The sequence below is a fragment of the Narcine bancroftii genome, chromosome 3 (assembly GCF_036971445.1).
Source record: "Narcine bancroftii isolate sNarBan1 chromosome 3, sNarBan1.hap1, whole genome shotgun sequence".
Lineage (NCBI taxonomy): Eukaryota > Metazoa > Chordata > Chondrichthyes > Torpediniformes > Narcinidae > Narcine > Narcine bancroftii.
Genome location: NC_091471.1, coordinates 79361861 through 79389596, shown reverse-complemented (window position 1 = coordinate 79389596; position 27736 = coordinate 79361861). Strand labels below are relative to the sequence as shown.

The window sequence follows — 27736 nt, the reverse complement described above, 5'->3', positions numbered from 1 at the left end:
CCTTAAAGTAACTAACTCAATTTGAAACCATAATGGTGAATTCAATGCTGAATCTACCCTGCCTGTCTGTATCCTTTGTGTTACCTCGATGCTGAGTTCATTGGTACTGATGAAGTCGCTACAATTTGAGATGCAGAGAGACTTGGATGTTACTATGCATCAGTTATTGAAGGTGGGCGTGCAGGTGCAGCAGGCGGTGAGGAAGGCAAATGGTATGTTGCCGTTCATAGCGAGAGGATTTGAGTACAGGAGCAGGGAGATCCTGCTGCACCTGTACAGGGCCTTGGTGAGACCACATCTGGAGTACTGCGTGCAGTTTTGGTCTCCTTATCTGAGGAAGGTCATCCTCACCATGGAGGGGTGCAGAGAAGATTCACTAGACTGATACCAGAGATGGAAGGTCTTGCATATGGCTGGATAGACTAGGCTTGTATTCTCTGGAATTTAGATTAAGGGGGATCTTAAAGAAACATAAAATTCTTAAGGGTTTAGACAGACTAGACGCAGGAAGTTTTTTTTTCAATGCTGCGAAAAATTAGAACCAGGGGTCACAGTTTAAGGATAAGGGGGAAGTTTTTAGGATTGAGATGAGGAAAAATTTCTTCTCTCAGAGAGTGGTGGATCTGTGGAATTCTTTGCCTCAGGAAATAGTTGAGGCCAGTTCCTTGTCAATATTTAAGAGTAGGTTAGATTTGGCCCTTGTGGCTAAGGGGATTGTGGGGTATGGGGAGAAGGCAGGAACCGGGTACTGATCAGCCATGATCATATTGAATGGCGGTGTAGGCTTGAAGGATCATATGGCCTACTCCTGCATCTATTTTCTATGTTTCATCATCCCTTCCCGTTTCAATCCTGCAAGATGGGTGTACCTTTTTAGATATGTTGCAGAGTTCTACCCTCCACCGTTGGCGCAACCCCTTTTGGTGGATCAAAGACAGGTAAGTTTGGACCCCCCAATCTGCCTTTGATTTTTTTTATATACACAGAGCTCGAAAGGCAGAGAAAGCCTGGCTTTCAAGCTCTGGGTAAAAGGGGCTGTGGTGTCCTTTGGACAGCTTTTCTACATGATCTTGACTGAGTAGATTAATTTAACTGATGAGTCAATTAGAGAAATTAAAATTGTGTACATTTTAATATTGACAAAGCACATTGAGTTCTTTTTCAAGATTTTATTATTGTGGTCACTGACTATTTAATGCAGATGACACAAGACAACATATTGTCCTTGGTCACTCTGAGATCTTGCTTTAGTCTTTGTAAACACAGGTTTGGCAATGATTTAAAATTCTCTAATTTTAGAATGTGACAATTTGGCATCTGGTTGACATCACACAAGGCCTGTTGAAACCTGTCAATGTGGATACATTTGGTATTATCAAGCAATGTTGACATTATATCTGAGAAATTCTCAAATTCTTTCTCAATTACCATCTGCTACTACTCTGTTCATGTGTTCATATTCAAATAGTTAAAAAAATACTTTGCCTAAAGGTTATGCCAAATGAAAAGAACTGGATTTCAGATAACAAGCTAAATACACGAACTGAAGTCAGAAGTATACTGTATATGCTTGCAGATAGATTGAGTTGACATTTCTTTTTCTTTGGCTTGGCTTCGCAGACAACGATTTATGGAGGGGTATATCGACGTCTGCTGTAGGCTCGTTGGTGACTGACAAGTCCGATGCGGGACAGGCAGGCACAGTTGCAGCGGTTGCAAGGGAAAATTGGTTGGTTGGCGTTGGGTGTTGGGTTTTTCCTCCTTTGTCTTTTGTCAGTGAGGTGGGCTCTGCGGTCTTCTTCAAAGGAGGTTGCTGCCCGCCGAACTGTGAGGCGCCAAGATGCACGGTTAGAGGCGAGATCAGCCAACTGGTGGTGGTCATTGTGGCAGGCACCAAGAGATTTCTTTAAGCAGTCCTTGTACCTCTTCTTTGGTGCACCTCTGTCTTGGTGGCCAGTGGAGAGCTCGCCATATAACACGATCTTGGGAAAGCGATTGTCCTCCATTCTGGAGACGTGACCCACCCAGCACAGTTGGGTCTTCAGCAGCGTGGATTCGATGCTTGCGGACTCTGCCAGCTCGAGTACTTCGATGTTGGTGATGAATGTTGAGGATGGTGCGAGGAAGAGACAAACGAGATGTGCTCCACACCAGGGTCATGCCCAGCGCAGAATGGCCAGAGAAAAAAGGAGCCTTCCATCTCGCATGCAGCCATCTTCAGCGCAAACTCCGGGAGATCCAAAATGAGTGGTAGACTAGCCTTGCCAAACGAACCCAGCTTAGCGCCGACATTGGCGACTTCAGGGGTTTCTATGAGACACTAAAGGCTGTGTATGGCCCCTCACCCCAAGTCCAAAGCCCTCTCCGCAGCTCAGACGATGAAGTCCTCCTCAGCGACAAGCTCTCCATCCTCAATCGATGGTCAGAACACTTCCAATCTCTTTTCAGTGCCAACTGCTCAGTCCAAGAATCTGCCCTGCTCCAGCTCCCTCAACAGCCCTTGAGTCTAGAGCTTTATGAGGTCCTTACCCGGGAAGAGACATATAAGGCAATTGAACAACTGAAAAGTGGCAAAGCAGCAGGTATGGATGGAATCCCCCCAGAGGTCTGGAAGGCTGGCGGCAAAACTCTGCATACCAAACTGCATGAGTTGACATTGTATGAGCAACTTTTCCTCATGATTTACAAATCTAACTTGACCTTACCCCATACGGGTCGTAAAAGCACAGAATAACCGAGTGGAGCAAAATTGGTTCCTTCTCTGTCTATGATATCATAACCCCTGAATTTAAAAAAGGGAATATCCTTGATACATGTATGTACATCCCAATCCTTCCTGGTTCATCCCCCAAATGTCAGAATTACCTTGGTTACCACAGAATCCAGGTAATTTCCAATATCTCAGTTTTTGCTGGTTCTCGGGTAGAATTTAACTGAAGTTATAAAATGAGTTCAACCAATTACAATCATTAAAACTTCACTGCTGGGGTCTGAATTATTTACTGACAAACTTGGCCCTTTCGGAGTCACGTGATGGAGTAGTGGCCGGTCGGGGAACTCCAGCCCTCTCCAGAAAAGTAAAATAAAGACAGTGAAAAAACGAAGGCACAAACACAAAAACCAAAATAATGTGAAAATAAAGGTGTGGAGAAAATGGCAGCGAAAAAAGAAAAGTCAAAAGCAACGGGAAGAAGAGAAGAAGAAAGGACGTCGGAAGAAGAAGGTGAAGGCCTTACCTGTCCAAGGAGGCCCGCCGCGGAGAGAGAAGCCCGCTCCCTAAGGTCAGTTGAAGTCCCGAACTCGGGACTACTAAAATGGCTCACGGAGCCCAAGCAAAAGTGTGCAACCGTGCATGAACGACTCCTCGCGCATGCGCAAGACAAAAATAACACTGACGGGAGGGGAGACCAGCTGAGGAGTCGATCTCCACAGCTGAGATTGACAGCCACAACACAACAGCAAGAGGAAAACACAGAAAATAACGAGAGCAAGAAAGAAGAGAGTAAACTTGGCCCTTTCTGGCATATCTAATTTTTGTCCTGACTGATAATAAAGATGAAACAACTGATTATTATTGTGAATACAGCATATGGGATGCTGATATGTAAATCAACCTTTGCTTTTACTCTTTTCATGCTTTCTTACATAAGTTTTTTTTTATTTTCCCAAATTAATTCCTTGGTAGTTACCCAGTTAAATGGCAGTTAATCCAGGGTATCTCCAAAATGATAAATATGATACTACGTTTTGACAGTTTTTGTTGTGAGATTTTACCAGCCATTGATGCTCTTAGGTATTTTGAAGTTGCCACTTGTTCAGTACAGTTTGAGCCCCTTGTGCCTCTCAGCTTTTGCTAGTAATATCTGGGATTTTTGAGTCCACTTTGATACACCCATGCTTTCAGAAGTTGTAAGTAGGGGCCGAGCAGATTGCAGGATGTGGGCCTGCCCCTGCAACAGCTGGCCAATTGTTAAAATGTCAAAAAAATGCCACAAACCTTAACACAAGTCTAATGTTACAGATAGTTTTTTTTTAAATAGACTTTTTTGGTTTCTTATCCAAAATTGATTTTGCAACTGACATAATTAAGATTTGATAATCTGGCCAGATTGTTTTGGGAGCTTGTGTGCATTTGTATGGTTGTATTTGCAATTACATCCTGCTGTACATCAGAGAGTACACATTTAGCTGTAAAACTGTCTCACAATTATAAAAACTTTCTCAGTCATATTATTGTCAGTAATACTCTTATGTCTTATGCCATGTAATCACTTCTGTCTTCACACATTTTTATATTCTTTCCTCTTTCAAACACCACTGAAGCACTAGCATTGAAGCTTTTGAAACAGTACAAGTTTCTTGATACAAGTTTCCTCATTATTCTCCTGGCTGTTCCATTAAAAAGTCTAAAATCTTTATACCAATTTATCAACAAGATATTCATTTCATTTCTTGAATCTTGCAGTTTGAGTTGAGAAAACTAAATGTCAATATATTATGCTGCAAAGTTGAAGGTTACTTCTTTGTGTGAGTTATTATTTCTGCATTTAAAAAAAGCACGAAGGATACCTAATATAAAGAATCTGCTTTTTGCTTGCTACCTTTAATTGGGATATAGTAGGAATATATTGGTGAATACCAGTTCCAGTTTATTTGTTGGAATAGATTTATGAAGAAATGCATTAACCAATTTAAACAGCTTCAGAAATGTGGAAACATCAAATGAACCAAGTTTCTTTTGAAAAGTTTCAAATTATTAATTTTCTTGAAAATCACTCTACTTTTACAAACTAGACAGTATGCTTCCGAATACAGACTATACTTTACCACATATAGTTTTGATCTAAATGGATGTAATGTTAAATGAGTACTGGGTGTTTATCTTCCATTCAAAAGTTCATCACTTAATAAATATTTTTGGCTTCCACCAGTTTCTGTTTATTATGGGAGAATAAGCAGCAAATTATTTTGATAATGAGCCAGAAATATTAATAGTAAGTAAGGTTCTTTGTGTGCTTTGTGGAAAATAGTTGGTCTCAGAATTTGCATGACAATAGTGTTCTAGATACTTGAGCTGTCAAAATTGCAATTATCAGTAGGAAATTGTTGAATAAAGTATCTTGTGCATTAAAATTCATCATCATTAATAACGTTTCTAACACTGTCTCAAAGGTATATAGAACAGTTCTAGCAAAATGGAGAAAATTTCAGGGAGTATGCAACTCAAAAACCACTTGCATTTTATGAATTGGCAGGTGGTTGTTGCTGACCCTGGTTCTGTATCAGATGATTAGTGATACTTGAAAACCAGTCTCAAATTAAAATTGGCTTTATTTTAAGTAAATACAGGCATTCAAACAATTGTTAATCTCCAAGCATAAATCAAATTTTGTATAAGCAAAATAATCTAAATCAAGACGGGATACAGATTGTGCTAATCTGTTCCAAAATAAATTCAAGTAAGATCAGAAAGAACCAAGAAAGAATTCTAATTCAGATAAAAACATGTTTTAAAATAAGTAATTTAGATGGATGCATGGATAGGAAAGGTTAAGAAGAACATGGGCCAAATGCAGGCAAATTGGACATGCTCAGGGAGACAACATGGTTAGCATGAACCACTTGGACAGAAAGACCTGTTTCCATGCTGTATGACACTGAATCTAAATCAACACGGGATTTAATTTCCAGTTCTAATTGCCATACAATACGAAGACATTTGTTACCACATACGGTTGCGGAGACCAAGTCATTGAGCGTATTTAAGGCAGGGAATGATAGGTTCTTGATTAGCCAGGGCATCAAAGGTTGTGGGGAGAAGGCTGAGCAGTGGGACTGTGGGGAAATGGATCAGCTCATAATTGAATGGCATGGCAGATTCGATGAGCTGAATAGCCTGTTTCTGCTCTGATATGGTATGCTCTTATGTGATGGTATTGGAAAGAGGGCAGAATAGATTGAGCAGGATGTTGGTTCGGAGGGCTTTACTTGTAAAGAGAGGTGGGAGAGGCTAAATTTATTCTCACTAGGAAGCTGAGAAGATGATCTTTTGGCAGCTTGAAGCATTGTCAGGGTAGATTGAATTTTTTAGGAGGTAGTGAAATGGATTCAGCAATGGTTGGATGGGAGGTATCAGAGAGTACTGGTAGAAAATTGTTTGTCAAATTGGAGGCCGGTGACTAGTGGAGTTCCTCAGGGATCAGTCCTGGGTCCACTGTTGTTTGTTATATATATTAACGATCTGGAAGAAGGGGTGGTAAATTGGATAAGTAAGTTTGCAGATGATACAAAGATTGGTGGTATTGTGGACAGTGAGGAAGATTACCGTAGCTGAAAAAGAGATAGAGGAGTGGGCTGAGAAATGGCTGATGGAATATAATACGGATAAGTGTGAAGTGTTGCATTTTGGAAAGGCAAATCTAAATAGGTCATATACATTGAATGGTAGGCAATTGAGGAGTGCAGAGCAACAAAGGGATTTAGGAGTTATGGTAAATAGTACCCTCAACGTTGATACTCGGGTAGATAGAGTGGTGAAGAAGGCATTTGGAATGTTGGCCTTCATAAATCAGAGTATTGAATTCAAGATTTGGGATGCTATGATGAAATTGTACAAAGTATTGGTGAAGCCAAGTTTGGAATACTGTGTGCAGTTTTGGTCACTGAATTATAGGAAAGATATAAACAAAATAGAGAGAGTGCAGAGAAGGTTCACGAGAATGTTGACAGGATGTCAGGGTTTGAGTTACAGAGAAAGGTTGAGCAACCTAGGCCTTTTTTCTCTGGAGCATAAAAGATTGAGGGGGGATTTGATGGAGGTGTTCAAGATTTTTAAAAGGGCAGAGAAAGTCAACATGGATAGGCTTTTTCAATTAAGAGTGGGGGATATTCAAACCAGAGGCCATGGTTTGAGATTGCAGGGGGAAAATTATAAGGGAAACTTGAGGGGAAATTTCTTCACGCAAAGGGTGGTTGGGATGTGGAATAAGCTTCTGGCAGACGTGGTTGAAGCAAGGACATTATTTACATTTAAGGAAAAACTGGGATAATTACATGGAGGGGAGAGGATTGGAGGGGTATGGACCAGGTGCTGGTCAGTGGGACTAGGAGGGTGGGGATTTGTTCTGGCATGGACTAGTAGGGCCAAAATGGCCTGTTCTGTGCTGTATATGGTTATAGGAAGGTAGAGGAGTTTAAAAAGATGGCATAGGTTTAAGGTGAAAGAGGAGAAATTTAAGATATCAGAGGACCTGTTTTTTTAAACATAGAGTGGTGGTTATATGGAACAAGCTGTCAAAGAAAATGGTAGAGACATGTAAAATTACAACTTTTCAAAGGTATTTTTTCAGGTACTTGGAGAGGAATAAAGCAATATGGGCCTTTGGTGGGCAAATGTAATTGGCATAACTGAGATTCACAGTTGGCATTGATGAGTGGGGCAAATTGGCTTGTTTCTGGGCTATACAATTGTGACTCTATAACAAAAATATTTATTGTTTGAAGGGATAGTTTCTGCTCACAAATTATCTTGAATTCTGATATGTGTTATTTTCTCAGTATCAATATTGTTGTTCACACAGGAAATAAACTAGACTTTGGATTCCATAAAATTACTTTTTAAGGTGGATTTTCTAGTTGCAGCTTTGGAAATTTGAAATGAATTAGTTAGCTCTGCTGGGGTTAAATTTTTTAAATTGATTTCATATGCAGTTACCGAGTCCTTTGGATTGAAAATTCAATCAGGTCCCCAATTCCCTTCCCAATATTCAGTAATTTGCTTTCAATGATCAGAGATGTACTCGGAAATTAAGAATGCTATGATCAAAATTATTTGTGACATCAGTCCCAAGAACACCAATAGTTAACAGTGACATAAATTGCTCCTTAACTATGAATTTCAGAGAAAGGCAAAATACTGCAGATGCTGGGAATCATGAAGTGCAGTTGAAGAAAAATAGTGCAAATCCTTGCATTTCAGGCAACACCAATAGAAAGGTTTATGAAGACATTGATTTTAAGCAGTACTAAAACAGGCCCTTCACATAACTCAACCACACTGACCTAAGTTGCAACCTGAATTTGTACCATTTGCCTTTGTTTAGCCCATATCGCTTTAAGACTTCCCTATCCATTTAAATGTCTAAATGTTCTAAACATTGTAATTTTTCCTGATTTTCTCATTTCTTCTGGCAGCTTGTTCCATATACCAACCATCACCTGAGGAAAAAGTGCCCATCAGGTCACCTTTAAAACTTTCCACTTTCATCTTGTATTTATGCCTTCTGATTTTAGACTCCCCTACCTTGTGGTGGGGGGGGGTGTTGAAAATGACCACTTGCCTTTTTGAGAGCATAATTATAATTTTAGATACTTTTATGACACTCCTCAGCCTCCTATTCTTCAGGAGAAAAAGTCTCAGACTATTTAGTAGCTCCTGGTAATTCAAGGCCTCCAGTCCTGGCCATACCTTGTAAATCTTTTCTGAATCCTTCCTAGATTAGTGATATCCTTCCTTTAGCCAGACAACCAGACTGTGCACAGAACTCCATACATGGTCTCACAATGTCACAACTCTTATATTCACTGCCCTTGCTGATGAAGGCAAGTCTGTCAAAAGCCTTCACTGCAAATAAAAAATAGACAGAATTCATAAATTGAAATAGTCACTTAATGTTTTTGAGGCAAAGGATAAAAATTCCTGACCTGAAATGTTGACTGACCATTTCTACCCATGGATACCGCCCAATCCACTGTCTCCAGCTTCTCTTTGATCACTCAAGTTCCAAAATCTGCAATTTTTGTTTTTCTTTGCCTTTACAGACCCGACTTCCTGCATGAAAGAGGAAAGTCTGTATGTCTGTGATTTTAGTAAAAGCACAACAATGCTGGAGGAACTTGGTGGGTCTCATGGCTTCCACAGGAGGTAAAGATACATAACCAACGTTTCAGGCCTGAGCCCTTCGTAGAGGTATGAGCAAAAAGCAGACAGGTGTCTGAATAAAAAGGCTAGGGAGAAGGGAAGTAACGAGAGGGGGAGGAACACAGACCAACAGGAAAAATGCAATAATTGGAGATGGATAGGAAAGCAGAAGAAAAGTAAGAATTGATCAGGGGAGGGGTGTGACTCAGTAAATGCAGAGCTGGAGGAAAGGAGATGAAGGGAAAGGAGGAGAGAGAGAGAGAGAGAGAGAAGAGGTTTGTTATGACACCATAAACCCTTGCAAATTTCTACAGATGTGTAGTGGAAAGTGTGATGACCAGCTGAATTACAGTCTGGTATGGGGACACCAATGCTCCTGAGTGTATAGCCCTCCAAAAGGTAATGGACACAGCCCAAGTCATCACAGGTAAAACCCACCCCACTATCGAGAACATCTATAGGGAACATTGCTATCGGAGAGCGCAGCAATCATGAAGGATCCACACCACTAGGCACACGCTCTTTTTATCACTGATACCATCATGAAAGAGGTATAGGTGCCACAAGACCCAAGCTACCGGGTACTGGAACAACTGCAACCCCTCCACCATCATACTCTTCAACAACAAACTCAATTAAGAGCCTATTTAAGGACTCTTACGTGTTCACTTTATTTTTTTATTCTCTCTGTATTGCACAGTCAGTTTGTTTACAGTTGTTATCTGTTTACTGTTCTTTATTAATTTACATGTGTATGTGGTGTACAATTTTGGACTACTAATAAGAGGTAATTCTGCCTCTGACGCAGGAAAAAGAATCTGTGATGTCATGTATGTTCTCTGACAATAAATATGAAACAAGTAAAATAAAATCAAAGGGATAGAGAAAGAAAGAGATGGGAGGAGGGGCTAACAGAAGCTGGAGAAGTCCATGTTAGCGCCATCTGGTTAGAGGGTTCCCAGACGGAATATAAGATGTTTGTAGTTCTTCCAATTTGTGGGTGGCAGTTCATGAGACCATGTACAAAGATGGGATTGGGGCAGGTAATTGACATGGGTTGCCACTCTCAGGTCCCCACTGTTGCAGTGGACAGAACAAAGGTGCTCAGCAGAGTGATCTCCCAGTCTGTGCCCAGTCTCTGAGTAGACCACAATGGGAGCTCTGGATGCAGTAAATAACCCCTGCAGATTCATGTGAAGTGTGGCTTCACTTGGAAGGACTGTTTGAGGCCCCAAATGATGGTGAGGGAGGAGGTGTCTTCACGTATTGCCACTTTCAGAGAACTATATACCTGTGCTCTCTCTCTTCTACAACATCCTCCAAAGCTGTGCCAGAGCAGGTTTTGATTTGGTTTAATTGACCAAATACAATACCTTGCACTTTCCAAGTTAAATTCCATCTGCCATTCCTTGACCCATGTTCCTAGTTCACGTCGATCTTGTTATTTTCTTAGATAACCTTCACGTTAATTACACCACCAATTTTGGCATTGTTCTCAAACTTGCCAAGCCAACTGCATTGTCATCTGAATCAAAATCCAGATTCCCACAGCATACCACTGGCTATAGTCATAATTTCCAAAAATGTATGAGGTTAGTAGGTTAATTGCTTGTAATTGGGCATCAGTTTTTCATGAGCCAGAGGGACTTTCTACCATGCTGTATCAATTAAATTAAAATAAAAACATTTGAAAAGTAAACTTCAACCACCATTTTCTCCTTCTATCAAGCCAACTTTGAATTATCTTGTCTATTTAATCTTGAATCCCCTGTGATCTAATTTTCTGGACTAGCCTGTCATGTGAGACCTAATCAAATGTCTTGCTAAAATCTATGTAGACAATGTCTACTGCCTTATCCTCATCAGTCCTCTTGGTCACCAAGTCAAAAAAAATTCAAGTTTATGAGACACAAAGCTGTGCTGACTATCCCTAATGGGTCCTTGCCTTTCCAAATACAGGCAAATACTTTATCTCAGTAACCCTTCCAATAAATTAACCACCACTGATATTAGGTTTATCGGCCTGTAGTTCCCTCACTTGTCCTCACATCTCTTCTTTAAACAAAGGCAAATCATTAATCTCCGTCCAATCAAACATAATGTCACCCATAGCTAATACAGTATAGAAACATCTTTGCCAAGGTACCAGCAATCTCACCTCTTCTCTTGTAATTCAGATATGCTTCAAAACAACACGGTTCTTTTCGTGGATTCTCCAGCTTCAGTGACCTCCACAGTAAATACAAACAAGAAATATTCATTTAAGACTTGGCTGATTTTCTGTTCTCCATTCGTGAACAATCACATTGATCTTGAAAAGTGACCTATTTTCTCCCGAGTTAACCTTTTTGCTTTTAACGTACCTATCGAATCTCTCAGCGTTCTCCTTTACCTTATCTGCCAAAACTGTCTTGTATCCTCTTTTTTTTCACCTCCTAAATTCTCACTTTAAGTGAACTTCTATGTTCCTTTTACTCCTCTAGCTATTTACTTGATCCCAACTGTCTCCTTTTTCCTGGCCAGAGCCTCAGTATTCCTCATCAACCTTACTCCTGCCAGTTTTGTACTTCACTCTAATGTACTGGTCCTGTACTCTCCCTGACTCTCTTTTAAAATCCTTCCACTTGCCAACTGACCCTTTTTCTACAACAGCCTTTTCCAATCAACCTTTGCAGGATAATGTCATTGACCCAGTAGGCTGTCATGAATACTGAGGATTTTGAATATTTTGTGAGTTATTGTGTATCCCAACATGGAGACAATTGGCATACATTTGCTTTTGGGATGAGATTCTATCATAAATTTTGTAAGCAAAATAGCTTTTGTGTGACTCACTAATTATTAATGCCAAAAAAATGGGCTGCCTTGTCAGTTAATGAGATCTCTAATGTGATTCCTGTGCAAAAAACAAGTATATCGTTAACTAAAAGCAATACATGGAAAAGGTATTTGGATTGACTTATGAAATATGTATGGAAACATTGTCATATATAACAAATTTAGAAGTGTGTGGTATGTAACTTATCAAATGGATTTTTTTTTAAGAGGGCTGTGCTGCACTGAACTTGCCTGATTGACTTGGACATCTGAATGCTATTTTTCAGCCCAATAATCATGATTTAAGGCTGCAAAGAAAATTGTCTTGTACGTTACTTTTCTTAAGTACTCCAATTTAGGAAGAGATATGATTGGGTCATTTTTTGAGAAGCAATCACCATAATACTTGCCTCTGAACTACTAACTGTTGAATCACTAAGGTGAACCCATCATGGCAGCAGTGCAGAACTCGACCAATCGCATAGAACATTCACTGCAGAGAAGCTGGTTTTGTGTGCCAACTTTGTCACTTGTCTTTGATCCAAGGTACCTCTTATCATCTCCCTTAACATTCTGTGTATCCTTCCACTCATTCTGTTTATTGTTAACCCAAACATATGATATCTCACTAAAACAGGAAAGAAAATTGTAATTCTCAAAGACAGCTTGTATGTTGTATTTTTATGCAAATTTGAATGTGATGACTTTAAGTTGCCACCCCAGTGACAACCTATCACATTATTTATTCCACAACTGTTCAAGCTCTGATTTATTTCCTGGAACAAAAAAGTCCGTTTGAAACCTATCAAATTTTCATTATCCATAAGCTATTTAGGGAATTCAGGAATGAGAATAACCAGTTTTTCCAAATAATTTCATTTTGAAGTAAGTTAACATTGTACAAAAAAAGTTTCCTCAAGAATATTGATCTTTTGTTAATTTTCCCTCTTAATTTGGCTTTACGCTACCTGTTTCTGGTAAATTGTATACATGTATCTACTGAAAGACCAATGTGGTTTCACATAACAAGATTTGTATATCACCACAAATTTTAAGAATCTTTGAGATAGCTTGTGAGAGCACCAGTAGTTGTCCCTATAAATGGATTATAACACCTAGAAGACATAAATAATTTCCTTATCTAATTGTGATCTCTAAGATAAATGTATATTTCTAAAGACACTCAAGAAGCTGCAGATACTAAAATCTGAAACTAAACATAATCTGCTGGAGGAAGTCGGTGGGTCAGCAGTATCATTGGGAGAAAAAGAATGGTGAGTGTTGTGTATGCACTCACACAATTAAGACTCTGAGACATCCTTTACTTCTAGACTAACATGGCTACTGACACACAGGGTTATATATGGAAGGGTGACATCATGCCCATCTTCTCTGCCCTCTTGGGTGTGTTTCTCAGTTATTGTACTCCTCACTGGACTGCTCAGTTCCATAATTGTCTCTGCCACCTCCCGCCCCCCATTCGGTCTGAGGGGTGAGATGGTCAGGGCAGGCCACAGCAGGTCTAGTTCCACCTCCTCCAGTTCATGAGGCAGTTCATGGATCTTGGTGTCAGTCAATGCTCGTAATTGGTCAATGTGTCATTTCCACAATCTGTCCCCCTCTAGAACAAAGTATGAGCAGGGGCTCAAATTTTGTAAGATTACTCCTACCACCCATGGATCTTTATATTGTCTATAATCTTTTACCAGAACTCTTTTGCTCACTTTCAATGTTTTAGGTGAGGTTTGTGGCGATGCTGTTTTTTGCAATCTGAGACCCAGATCTGGATGAACTGTGGACAGCCTGGTCCACAGGTTGCGGCCAAACATTAGTTCTGTTGGGGTGCATTTTTTGGTAGAATGCGGTGTGTTTCTGTATCCCAGTAGAAAATCTGCAATTTTGTGCGTCCAGGAGGCATTTAGAAGTTTCATGGTTTCCATTGCTTTTTTGAATGTTTGTACAAACGTTCTGCCTCCCCATTAGTATTTGGATGATAGAGTGTGAACAAAATATGTCTGATATTGTTGTCGTGCATAAATTTGTTTTAAATGTTCTGATGTAAATTGAGGCCCATTATCCATAACTAATTCATGAGGCAATCCGAAAGTAGCAAAAATAGCTCGTAGACAGTCAATCGTGGGATCTGCTTTGGTGTTTTTCAGCTGTGAAACTACTGGCCATTTGGAGTGTGCATCCACAGCTATTAGGAAATTCTCACCCATGAATGGTAGAGCGAAATCCGATTTGTTGGTTGAGCATGGGGCCCTGCGAATGGCTTCTGTTCCTGCTGGATTCATTCACACCCCCTCGTTGTCTATTATAAGTGCTTTTGAAATTGTATATTAGCCTGTTGTAGTCTGGTTAAAACCTTTTCAAGGTTTTGTAAGTGTTCATTGTCATTTCGGCCCGTGATGATGACATCATCTGGTAACACCCAACGGAGAGTCCATGTAGTAATTTGTTCATTGTTGCTTGAAAAATCGCAGGTGTTGCTGAAATTCCGTATGGCCTGTGTGTCTCAGTTACTGGACTCCTCGGCTCCGCGACAGTGAGCATTGTTGTCGGAATCCTTCATCAAGGCAGAGTGCTGGAGGGAAAAGAGATGGTGTAATGAGATCAGGATGGGAGGGTTAGGACTGGGACTAGTGGGGAATTGGTGGACCAGGGACAGGTGAAGGATAATGACAAAGACAGTTGACTGACAGAACAGATAGAGGGTGTGATAGTACAGATTCTATCACCAATGTGTATATGTATAGATTGTAGTGTAGGATGTCTGTGATTGGCTGAGAGCGTAGCCACACCTACTGGCAGGTCTTAAAGGATTTCTCCTAGCCAGACCAGGTCATTCTGGACTGGTCGACCTACATGTGATATGCTCTAGTCTTTTAGTTAATAAAAGCCTTGGTTTTGGATCAACAAGTCTTTGGCTCTTTCGACGCACTCTACAGAGGGAAAGAAAAATAAAGGGGTGAGGTGGAAGATAATAAGTCTTGCTGGGATGTGTGATAGTTAGGGCCAAAGGCTGACAATGCTGGAATCTGATGAGATGCAAAGGTGTTAGTGGAATAATGAGAGCCCAGATGGAACTGAATGGGAGGCAGGAGGGAGAGGGGAAATGCAAAGGGGAAAATAGGTGTAGATGGCGGGGGGGGGGGGGGGGTGCTGGGTAGGAGTGGTTGGGAAAGAGGATGAAAAGTGAGTTGAAGGAGAGAAGAAAATGGAAATAGTTCAGAAGAAAGAGGGGAACCTGGGTAGATGTTAGTAGCAAAGTAGATATAATTGACAGGAAGCAGCCCAGTACAGTCATCAGTGTAATGGAGGAAGAATTGGAGATGGTGCCAGGTAGGTTCGTACAAAAATGTTGCGTGTAGCCAACAAGGCGGGCATAGCTGGGAGCCATGCTACATGTCTACACCTTTGATTTGAATAAAATGAAAGTCATCAAAAGTCATAAGTTCTGTTAGGCGGATGAGGGTGTTGGCAGAGGAAAACTGGTCAGAATGTTGTTCTGGTTAGAAGTGAGGAGTTTTGAGAACTTCCTGATGGGAAATTGATGTGTTGTAAATTCTCGTATGCATTCAGCTAAGTGGATGGTTTTCTTAATAGATATCAAATGTATTGTTAAGTACTTCAATAAAAGATAACAGTAAAAGCTGGAAATATTGTCTACAGTATGTTAAGCAAACTTTTTAAATTAATCTTTCAGTAAATTTGTTGAATTCTTGAATCCAAGAAACTTGCCAAAGTTAATTAATTATTCTTGCTGAAGATCAAACTGCGCTGGGTAGGTCACGTCTCCAGAATGGAGGACCTTCGCCTTCCCAAGATCGTGTTCTATGGCGAGCTCTCCACTGGCCACCGTGACAGAGGTGCACCAAAGAAGAGGTACAAGGACTGCCTAAAGAAAGCTCTTGGTGCCTGCCCCATTGACCACAGCCAGTAGGCTGATCTCGCCTCCAACCGCGCATCTTGGCGCCTCACAGTTCGGTGGACAGCAACCTCCTTGGAAGAAGACCGCAGAGCCCACCTCACTAACAAAAGACAAAGGAGGAAAAACCCAACCCCAACCCACCAATTTTCCCTTGCAACCGTATCTGCCTGTCCCGCATCGGACTTGTCAGCCACCAACGAGCCTGCAGCTGACGTGGACATTACCCCTCCATAAATCTTTGTCCGCGAAGCCAAGCCAAAGAATAAGTTATCCTTAGCTATAATCTACTGCTAATATTTTAGAATAAGCTTCTTTCAGCCACATAGCCCTACCCGTCATTGCTGTTGTCCCCTCCCTCCTTTCTCCACTATCATCTCCTGCCACCCTTCCCTACTCCTAATTTTTTGTTCGGACACTTGCCGGCATTTTCTTATACTTTGATAAAGGGCTCAACTCCGAAACGTTGGTTATGTAACTTTGCCTTTGCTACATAAACCTGCTGAGCTTCTCCAGCATTTTGTGTTTTTACTTCAGCAGTGGCATCTACAGAATTTTGTGATTTAATTTTGGAATAGCATAGTTAATTAATCCACCTTTTGGCAGATACTTAAATTCAACTCATATTTGATAATGCCTTAGGGCTTGCACCTGAATATCACTACCCCGGTTCAAATCACATCTTAAAGTATTTAATGCTTAAAATATTTCAGACCAGCTTAGACAAGGCCATGTAGAGTTTTTCTCAATGTTCCAACTTGTGTTAGGAAGAGGGCTCATCAATATATCCCCCTGATGTGACCCTTCCTCTGGCTGATTGACATTGCTGAACAATTAGAAATTAGTCAGCCACAGAAATCACATGGATAGCAGGATATAAATTTCAAAAATATAATTAGATATAATGTAATATCAGGAATGAATGAAAGTTTCAGGAAATCCAGAATAAAATACAGAGTCATAAAAAGCAACAGCGTGAAAACGCCTCAGTCTACTGTTTCAGCTCTAACCCTTCTTTGTTGGTCTACACTGACCATCAAGCACCTAAATCCTACATTCATCTTTTTATTTATTCTACCCATGTTCCCATTAACTATTTTCCTCTTTCCAATCCTCCCTTCCCCCAAAATTCTAGTATCCACAAACCAGGACAATTTACAATGGCCATTTAACCTTCCACCCTCAGATTTTTTTGGATAGAACATGGAACGACACAGGTCCTTTAACCAATGATGTCTGCACCAAATAAGATGCCAAATTAAACTTTACTGCTTGCAAATTATGCTTATCCCTCTATCCCACCACCCCCACCCCAACCCCGGCTTATCTACCTGGAAGCCTCTTAAAGAGTACTTTAATATCTGCTTCCACCACTACCCATGGCAGCCTGTTCCAGGTACCTCCCACTCCCTGAGTAAAACAAAAAGAACCTTTAACCTTCCTGGCCCCTACTCCTGGTTTAAATACAGTGACATTTATTCTCACTATCTGTGCCTTTCATAATCTTATAAAATTCTATCAGGTTTCCTCTCAGCCTCTGATGTTCCAGAGAAAACACCAGAAATGTATCCAATCTCCCCTCTGATCCAGCCAGCATCATGCTATCTACAAATTTTTGAATGACACCACAGTTGTCGGCAGAATCACAAATGGCAATGAGGAAGTGTACAGGAGGGAGATCAGCTTGTTGAATGGTGTCATGCCAACAAACTTGTGCTCAATGTTAGCAAAATCAAGGAGATGATTGTGGACTTCAGGAGGCAATCATGGGAACATGACCCACTAGTCATCGAGGGTTCAGTGGCGGAGAGGGTCAAAAACTTCAAATTCCCGGGTGTCAGCGATCCAGTCATGAAGAGGGCTCGTGGTTATACTTGGTGAGGTGTTTGAGGAGATTCAAGACTCTCTATAAAACCCTCTACAGGGGTACAGTGGAGAGCATTCTGGCTGGTTGCATCCCTTCTGGTACGGAGAAGCCATCTCTCAGGACAAGAATAAAATCTAGAGGGTTGTTGACTTGGCCTGCGACATTCACAGCCACAAGACTTCATTCCATCTACAAGAGACAGTGTCTTAAAAAAGCAGCCTCTATCCTCAGAGACCCCCATCACCCAGGCCCAGGCCATTACTGGGAGAAACAAGGAATAACTGATTCCAAATGTTGGAATTAAACAGGCAAGTTTGCAAATAATGGGGTTGTAATGCAATATTTAAAAGTGCTGGACAAACTTGGCAGGTCATGCAACATTAATAGGAAGTAAAGGGTAACCAACATTTTGGGCCTGAGCCCTTCATCAAGGAATGAACAAAAAATGGACAGGCACCTGAATAATGGAGTTTGGGGCAGGGGGGTGGTGGTGGGAAGAAGCACAGGCTGACAGGTAAGAGGTGATAGGTGGATGTAGCTGGGAGGGTACAAGATAAATGATTGGGGGAGGTGGTGGCTCTCTGAATGGAGTGGGAAGGGAAGGGGGTGGGGATCTGGAGGATAAGAGGCAGGGAAAGAGAGGAGACATGTACTGTGCTGTACTGTTCCATTATTTCATGATTAACTTATTGGCTTTTCTTTGTACTTGTGAAAGGATGCATGCTTTATCATAGCTGTGTATATCCATGATGATCTGGAGACCCAAACTTAGTGACTCTTGCTTCTCTGATGGTCTGATTCTCTTGTCGAGGGCTGGTTCTCCTGACTTCAGTATCTCTATCCTGTCCTTCAATGAGTGAACATCCTGGTTCATCCATGGTTTCTGAGGGTGGATATCTTTATTGTTGTCTTGGTCAGTTACTGACTCGAAGTAGTCACCTGTATCTTCGGATGATTGTTGAACTTTCATCCCTCCTTCAGCTTCTGTTTATATGGGAAGCATCAGCATAGCCTGATGATCTGAGTTGCCAAAGTGTGGGCATGAGATGATGTGGAAGAGAATGTAAAAGAAATGAAATAGTTGCTGTCTTAATGAAATGAAATAGTTGCTGTTTTAAAGAGTTGCTTGCAAGATTATCAGTATTTGTATTGTTAAGTATCTTTCAGGAAAGAAATGAGGCGGGGGCATTGGAGAAATTATTTTGCAAAGAAGACCAAGCCTTTGTGCATGAAACATTTTATATTATATAGGAAATGGGAAATGACATAGACAATATTTTAGTTTTCCCAGATTTGTCTGCCAAAATATTAATGATTAATATGTATTATCCTTATTTCATCATCCAGCAACATGTTTAAAAGATGCATGCAAATTACTGAATGATCTGCTCAACTTTCATTAAAGTGGTAATTTGTCCAACCTATTATTTTCTTAAGGTGGATATTTAGCATAGCTTTGTCAATGAGATTTTTGATGCTGCAATGTACAATAACCAAGCCTTTAAGATACTTGGTGTACATGGAGGCTGGACTATTGAACTGAAGATGCAAGTATGAATTTCATCAAGCTGGCTGGGGAATTTAAGTTCCATCAATTCATTAAATTTGGAATTAAAAGCTAAACTGCATTTTTTTTTAACCAAATCTCATTCAGTCTAGTCCTTTGAGGAATTAAATCCTCAACTTTCTGGTGCAGCTTACAAATTTTCCAGTCCCCCATCAAGGTGATTGATTTTTAACTGCACTCTAAAATAACTTAGCAGGCCATTCAGTTTGGGCAATAAATTTTGACCTAACTAATGATGCCTTCATCTCACAAACATGCATAAAAATAAAAGGAAAACTTTACATTGTGGAAAGGTTGTCTTGTTTTTTTGTTGATATCAAATATGATTTTTAATCTTTCTATAACTGACCTGTACATTTAACCCAATTTCATTCTTCTTCCTCTGATTTATTTTCAATCCTTGAATTTCATTGGTTAAATAAATCAAACCCATCTTAAATAGCAAGTACATCAGAATCCTAAATATCTTGTTCTCATTACTGTATAGTCATCATCTTGCATTATCACCAATTTCTGGACAAAAAAGTTTCAACTGAAGGGAGAAGAAAAAGAACTCAAAGAAAATCTGATCTTGTACATATTTTTCAGAGCTTTTTATTGTGAAATTTCCCATTTTTGATCTTAAATGCATATTTAGTCATAAGTTGTTATAGGTAAAGTGAGCATTTATTCTGAAATACTTTATCAAAAGGATATTTAATAATTCATAATACAGACAGTAATAGGCAAGAAATTTACTGGTGGGAAACTTATTATTCGTTTTGATGAAACTTTTAATTATGCTTTCAAAACCAAATATTTGCTGCAGTGTCTCATATCCATATGTGATCCATTGGCATACTAACTGAAATATGGGAATGACTGAATAACTGTTCAAGAATTGTCTCATGAATTTAGTCCAGCGAGTGCAGTTTTGGAATTTATATTATGAGCTTCAATGTAAAGTTGTAAGCTTTTTCATGAGAGATCCTGTTTGCAACCCAACTAATCATGAATAATGTATTTTATATTGTATTCCATCTCCTGCATGGGATTTCCTAAAACTCTGAACATCTGCAATGACTGCAAATTTTTTTAGTCAGTTCATTTAAATACAGCAAAATCCTCTGCATCTGGCACATATGAGGATTGCGGATGCTGGATATGAAAAGTTTCTGGTTGACTGACGCACATTCTTCGAATGCCTATCTAATATACCTGCATTAAGAATAAACAGTTTAAAAAGGCAAAAGACCACAAAATGTAAAGTATTCGAAAAAAAAATTAATATTGTGGTCCTTATTTATGTAAAATTCACTTTAATCAGGTAATTCAATGCCTTTGTTTGGGATTGCTTGTTGCTTGAATTCCAGATACCGATGATTTTACTTTAATTAAATTGCAGCATAATTTTAAAATTTTTAAATTGGGCATGCCGCCCAATTTACACCCAGTTAACCTACATCCTGGTATGTTTTGAACGGTGGGAGGAAACTGGAGACCCCAGGGAAAACCCATACAGACGCAGGGAGAGTGTATAGCACGGGATTCGAACCCTGGTCCTGATCGTTGGTGCTGTAAAGGCTTTGTGCTTACCACTACACCAACCGTACCACTTTGTACCTATAGGAACAATGTATTAAAAATGGCTTGCTGTATCATTTTTGGATTTATTTGAATATTGCTTGATTTTACATTTAGCAGGAGCCACAGCAAAATGCAGCAAATCCATACTGACTAATAAGTGCACAAAATCTGGCTGTAAAACTAGAAATTAAAATACTTAAAGCTTAAAGATGAGAATCAGTATCTTTGTTCAATTTTCATATCATAAAGTTCAAACCCTTTACTCATACCTTTCCTAACCTAGTGGAAAATTGATGCTAGACAAAATATTCATTTTTTTTGCTTTATTGATTTAGTCAATAAAGAGATTTCAGCTCATTGACTGTGAGAATAGCAGTGCTCCATTTTTTTGTATACTGATGTAAATGCCAGTTTAATAACATCTGCAGGCATAAAAATTCTCACTCTCACACAAAATTTAGTTTCCTTGAGGATCAAGCACCATGATCAATAAACATCATACGATGTTTCCTGATGCCTTCATGGTCATCGCCAGGAACTTCAACTAGGCCAACATGAAGAAGAATTTCCCACATGTCTGCTGCAACACCAGGGGATTGAAAATTTGTGACTCTGCATTAGATCAATTGAACCACATCATTATGTTGTTTATTGACTTCACCTCAATGTTGAATATCATCATTTCAGGAAAATTATGACCAAACGAACAAATCTGGGACTATTTTACATTGAAACTGGATCCCTGACTTCCTCATCCACAAACCCAATTATTACAGATTGGCATCATCACCTTCTCCTTACTGATCATCAATACAGGGGCATCCTAAGGCTGCATGCTTACTCCCCTGCTCTATTCCCCCTGTACATTCATGGCTGTGCAGCCAAGTTCAGGTCCAACGCAATCTATAAATTTGCTGATAATGGCACCATTGTTGGCCAAATAAGTGGAAATGATGAGACAGAATAAAATATGAATATCAAGAATCTGGTTAGGTGGTGCCAAAACAACAATCTTGTTCTCAATATCCCCAACAAGGACCTGATGTTAGAAAGGGGAGGCCAAGGAGCCACTCGCCTGTCAGCATTGATGGAACGGAGGTGAGAGGGTTAGAACATAGAACACTACAGCAGAGTATAGGGCCTTCGGCCCTCGATGTTGTGCTGGCCCATATCTTCCTTAAAAATATATACTAAACACTCCCCTGGCCTGTAACCCTTCATTTTTCTTCCATCCATGTGCCTGTCTAAGAGTCTCTTAAATGCCCCTAATGTTTCAGCCTTCACCTTCACTATCCTATCAACCTGCGTGGCAACCTTGAGGGATGTATGGATTTAGATCCCAAGGTCCCTCTGTTCATCCACACTTTTAAGTAACAAACTATTAACCCTGTACTCAGCTTTCTGGTTTGTCCTTCCAAAATGCATTACTTTACATTTACCTGATTGAACTTCGTCTGCCATTTTTCTGCCCAACTTTTTATCTTGTCTATATCTTTTTGTAATATATGACAACCTTCAGAACTATCCAAAACTCCCTCCACCCTTTGTATCATCCAATATTTACTGACCCATCTTTCCACCTCTTCATCTAGGTCATTTATAAAGATCACAAAGAGCAGGGGTCCCAGAACAGATCCTTGCCGAACTCCACTAGTCACTGACCTGCATGCAGACCACACAGCCAAGGTTTCATGGATCCCATGCCTCCTGAGTTCTGAACAAGTCTCTCATTGGGGACCTTGTCAAATGCCTTACTAAAATCCATATAAACCACATGTACTGCCCTACCTTCATCAATTTTCTTTGTTACCTCATCAAAAAACTCAATTAGGCTCATGAGGCAAAGCCATGATGACTATCCTTGAGTAGACTATACCTCTCCAAATGCTCATAGATCCTATCCTTAAGAATCCTCTCCAATAGTTTACACACTGGTATGACTCACTGGTCTCTCATTCCCAGGATTCTCCATATTACCTTTTTTAAAAAAGGAGACCAAATTTGCCATTCTCCAATCCTTCGGCACATTCTCTGTAGCCAAAGAGGTCTCAAAGATCATAGCCACTGCCCCAACCATCTCTTCCCCCAATTTCTACAGCAACCTTGAATATATTGTGTCTGGCCCCAGACACTTATCCAGGGCCAGACACGATATACCTGTGTTTTTAAGAAGATCCAACACTTCCGCTTCCTTAATCTCAACATTGTTCAGCACACAAGCCTGTTCTATTCCAACCTCACTTTGATCCAGGTCCTTTTCTCTTGTGAATACTGAACCAAACTCCTCCACTCCCAGGCACGTGCCTTTAGCGGCCCCACCTTCATTCTCGACATCCTTCTGTTCTTCAAATACGCATAGAACGCCTTGAGGTTCTCTTTAATCCTTCTCATGCCCCCTAAGTCTTTTCTTAAGCTCCTTCCTGGCTAACATATACTTCTCATGATCCCTTCTTGTTTCCTGCTTCTTGTATCTAATGGATGCTTCCTTCTTACTCTTGACTAGCTGTTTCACCTGTTCCATCAACCACAGTTCCCTTTTCCTTCCATCTTTTCTATGTCCCAGTGGGACAAATCTTTCCTGAGATGAGTCTCAGATCTCAGATGATAATAATTCTCAAATAAAAAGAGAGGCGAGACGACGACACTATGGGACAGTAACCTCGGCAACAGGCCTGTGAAGGCCTCAATGGCTGAAGAATGCACAGGCAATTGACTGTTGGCGACTCGAGGCCAAGAACTCACACAGGCTGTGTGCTGCTAGTGACTTGCAGGCAAAGGACTCTCGTCAAGTTGCAGACTGCTGAAGACTCGCTGGAGACTGGCCAAAGGGGTTCCAGTTATTGGAACCAGAATGTGAGAGGGTGCTGAGGGCGGGAAATCTCACAAAGGGCTTTGAGTACTGAAGACTTGATCATTTTGGAGGTTTGGATCTGGAGCTGGGGTTGCCGATGGTTTGGACTGAAGTCTGTGTGGCTACAGAGGTTACAGGAGTGCAGGAAGCAAATCCACAGACTCTCAGTGACTTTGAAGGGACACTTTTGCTTTTCTTTCTCTGTTAAGGGCACCAGACAAGTACTGCAGTTGGCAAATTTTTGTGTGCCTTACGGCGGATTAAATGCAATTTTGTATAACATTACTTATGTTTCATTACATGACAATAAAAAGAATCTTGACTTTGATGTGCTCGCTGCAAGAAAGGTTTTACAAAGCAAAAAAAACCACATGAACTCCTTTCCTCTCTGAAGAAATTTGACATCATCAAATGCTTGATCAAACTTCCACAGTTATACTGTGGAAAATACACTGTGGTTGGATCAGAGTTTGGTTTGGTAATTCAATTGCCCAGGAATACAGAGGACTGCAGAAAGTAGAAAAGATAGCCATGTCCATCATGGACTCTGACCTTCCATCCATTGAAGACATCTATGTGAGACGCTGCAGCAAGAAGGCAGCCAACATCATAAAAGGTCTTCATTACCCTGGTCACAACCACTTCTTGCTGCTGCCTTCAGAAAGAAGGTACAGAAGCCTGAAGAACTGCATCCTCAGATGCAAGAACAGTTCTTAACCACTGACTATCGGGCTTTTGAATCTCCCCTTACTCAATGAATGATAAACTTCTCTGACCCCACAAAATAATTTATTTGCACTATTGAATTGCCACTTCTTTTCTTGCACTATGGTAACTGCTCATTTATCTGTCTATCTTTTGTATTTATTATCTCTGTTTAATTTAATTTAGTCTATATTATTTTTTTAATAAAGTGCCTGCTTGGCCACAACACGTAAGAATTCCAGTGCAAATGTACATTTTACAATGTATCTGACAATAAACTCATTATCAAAACCCTTCAAGATTGGCTCGTGATCAGCAGCATTAACTGGGGAGATTCTAATAAAAGCATTATGATACTCTAAAGAGGATCAAATTTACTCTTTGTAAGTCATTAGAAATGATAAGATACGAAATGCTCTCCAAAGAACTTGTTTTTTGGTGAACAAGAAGTGCATATCCAAAAAACAAGAATCAACAGGAGCATGTAGCTTTAAAAAGATACTTCTAACTATCCCTTGATTTATATTAGTTATCCACCTGGTAAACTAGTGTGAGGAGTGGACAGGTAGCTTCAACTTCAACAGATGTTCACCTTGATTAAATGATATTATATGCGAGTTATGTTGTGAGAAAAGAACCTGAAAAAGAAATCTGAAAGTTTAAGTAATGGGATGCAATGCTTTGATCACTTTCAATGGTTAATATCTAACACGGAAAGAATCATCAGGATGTAGTTAGGTGTATCAGTGGCCCAGATTTTACCACCCGGCACTCATCTTTGCCCAGATGTCCCCGGGCAGCATCTCTAGGAAGATCTGCTGGAACAGTGGGCAGGAGGTGTGGCCATTGTTGAGAGTGAGCATGAGGGCAGAAGGGGCCCTGTCTCCCAAACCGTCAATATGCAACAGTTGGGCAGTGCAGTCGCACTTTGAGAGCCTGAAAGTAATTTTCTGTGCCAAGAGTTCCTAACCTACAACAACAGATTTGAATATCAATTTTAAGATAGAAGAGAACCTCAAGATATTTGAAGCATAGGTTTAAAAAAAAAGAATAATGCCGAACCAAACAGATCTTTTTAGAAGAGATGTCGAGGGGGTGGATGTTAAATGAGGAATGTGATGTAGAGTATTTTCATACAAATTTCATAAGGCAAGAAAAGTCAAACGAAAGAAACAGGGACATAAAGTAAGTTTGTAATTCTGAGGAAAGTTATGAATAGGGATCACAATGTGTTTGGTGCAGGCTAAATGCATACAAAGCATATAACGAAAGCAATGGGAACCAACAACATCCTAGCTATGATACTGAAGACATGGTAGAAGTAGCCATACTCCAGATTGTAATGAATAGCTACAGCACAGACATCAGTGTGTAAACTTGTACAAGTATATCCTCTTCTTTGGCTTGGCTTCGCGGACGAAGATTTATGGAGGGGGTAAAAAGTCCACGTCAGCTGCAGGCTCGTTTGTGGCTGACCAGTCCGATGCGGGACAGGCAGACACGATTGCAGCGGTTGCAAGGGAAAATTGGTTGGTTGGGGTTGGGTGTTGGGTTTTTCCTCCTTTGCCTTTTGTCAGTGAGGTGGGCTCTGCGGTCTTCTTCAAAGGAGGCTGCTGCCCGCCAAACTGTGAGGCGCCAAGATGCACGGTTTGAGGCGTTATCAGCCCACTGGCGGTGGTCAATGTGGCAGGCACCAAGAGATTTCTTTAGGCAGTCCTTGTACCTTTTCTTTGGTGCACCTCTGTCACGGTGGCCAGTGGAGAGCTCGCCATATAATACGATCTTGGGAAGGCGAAGGTCCTCCATTCTGGAGACGTGACCCATCCAGCGCAGCTGGATCTTCAGCAGCGTGGACTCGATGCTGTCGACCTCTGCCATCTCGAGTACCTCGACGTTAGGGGTGTGAGCGCTCCAATGGATGTTGAGGATGGAGCGGAGACAACGCTGGTGGAAGCGTTCTAGGAGCCGTAGGTGGTGCCGGTAGAGGACCCATGATTCGGAGCCGAACAGGAGTGTGGGTATGACAACGGCTCTGTATACGCTTATCTTTGTGAGGTTTTTCAGTTGGTTGTTTTTCCAGACTCTTTTGTGTAGTCTTCCAAAGGCGCTATTTGCCTTGGCGAGTCTGTTGTCTATCTCATTGTCGATCCTTGCATCTGATGAAATGGTGCAGCCGAGATAGGTAAACTGGTTGACCGTTTTGAGTTTTGTGTGCCCGATGGAGATGTGGGGGGGCTGGTAGTCATGGTGGGGAGCTGGCTGATGGAGGACCTCAGTTTTCTTCAGGCTGACTTCCAGGCCAAACATTTTGGCAGTTTCCGCAAAGCAGGACGTCAAGCGCTGAAGAGCTGGCTCTGAATGGGCAACTAAAGCGGCATCATCTGCAAAGAGTAGTTCACGGACAAGTTTCTCTTGTGTCTTGGTGTGAGCTTGCAGGCGCCTCAGATTGAAGAGACTGCCATCCGTGCGGTACCGGATGTAAACAGCGTCTTCATTGTTGGGGTCTTTCATGGCTTGGTTCAGCCTACCCAGGTGAAAAATCCAGTCAGCTAACTTCAGTCATTAGTGAACGAATGGAATTGCCATTAGTAAAGCTATCAGATACTGTGTGCTATTTACAATTGTATTGCAGCAGTTTTCTGTGGAGGCTCCAATACTACTTCTCAAACACAATGTCTTTGTAATTTAGAGGACAAGGAATGCAGGCAGGTAGTTCGACTTTTATTTCCTTTTCTAGTTGTGGTTAGAATTTGCTGGCTCAGCAGATCAAGAATTATGCATTGCATCTTCCTGCTCTTATTGAAAGGTTTGATTAGTTATGAAATATAAAACTATTAAACACATTTATATCTGCATAACTTTTTGTTGTGTGTTATTATTTTTAAAATTCAATGTATTTTAAGGGGTGTCAAAATCTAAAAAAAATGTCCATGAAGCAAAATGGATCTTTACTGTAGAATTCTTATTTATTTTAGTTTCTTAGATTAGATCATTGTAATAAAAGTATCAACCAAAATGATCATCAATGGGAACCAGCAAGGTGGCACACCGGTGCTGCAGATCACAGCTCCAGTAACCTGGGTTAGATGTCAGCCTTTGGTGGTGCTGTGTGGAGTTTGCAGATTCTCCTTATAACTCGTCCATCTTCCCCAGATCCTCCAGTTTTTCCCTCCCTATAAGACAGTTGTAAGGACAGTTTACCACTGTAAATTGTCCCTGGTGTAGATGAATGGTAAGAGAATCGGGGTGGGGAGGGGGGAACTTGAAGGGATAGAATTTCTCTGGGAGCTGGTATAGAAAGTTGAATAGCCTTTGCTATGCCTTTAGGAAATATGAAAATGTTTTCAATCAGAGTTACTAAATGTTCATATTATCTCAGATATGCATAAAATTGCTTTATGTGATTATATTATTTTAATAAAGGGGAGGAAAGAGCGGGGGTTCTTGATCAGCATTTTTCAATACTGCCTGGCTCCAGGAATATTAAGTGAAGAAGGGACTGGACCAAGGTG

The 27736-nt window shown here is 40.6% G+C and overlaps 1 protein-coding gene and 1 long non-coding RNA gene across 5 annotated transcripts in view; one reads left to right on the top strand and one right to left on the bottom strand.

The window, feature by feature from the left end:
* LOC138757284 (uncharacterized) overlaps positions 1-22416 on the bottom strand; it is a 49388-nt gene extending 26972 nt beyond the window's left edge. The window contains exons 1-3 of one of the 3 annotated variants that reach the window (XR_011353483.1): positions 22331-22416; positions 8721-8830; positions 8468-8623 (exon numbers count right to left, since the gene is read on the bottom strand). This is a non-coding gene — a long non-coding RNA (uncharacterized lncRNA). Of the gene's footprint in view, positions 1-8467; positions 8624-8703; positions 8831-11078; positions 11150-22330 lie in introns of all 3 variants that reach the window. The other 2 variants (XR_011353482.1, XR_011353481.1) reach the window with 2 other exon arrangements.
* LOC138757281 (ADP-ribosylation factor-like protein 15) overlaps positions 1-27736 on the top strand; it is a 359572-nt gene that overhangs the window by 278819 nt on the left and 53017 nt on the right. The gene's annotated exons all lie outside the window — the stretch shown is intronic.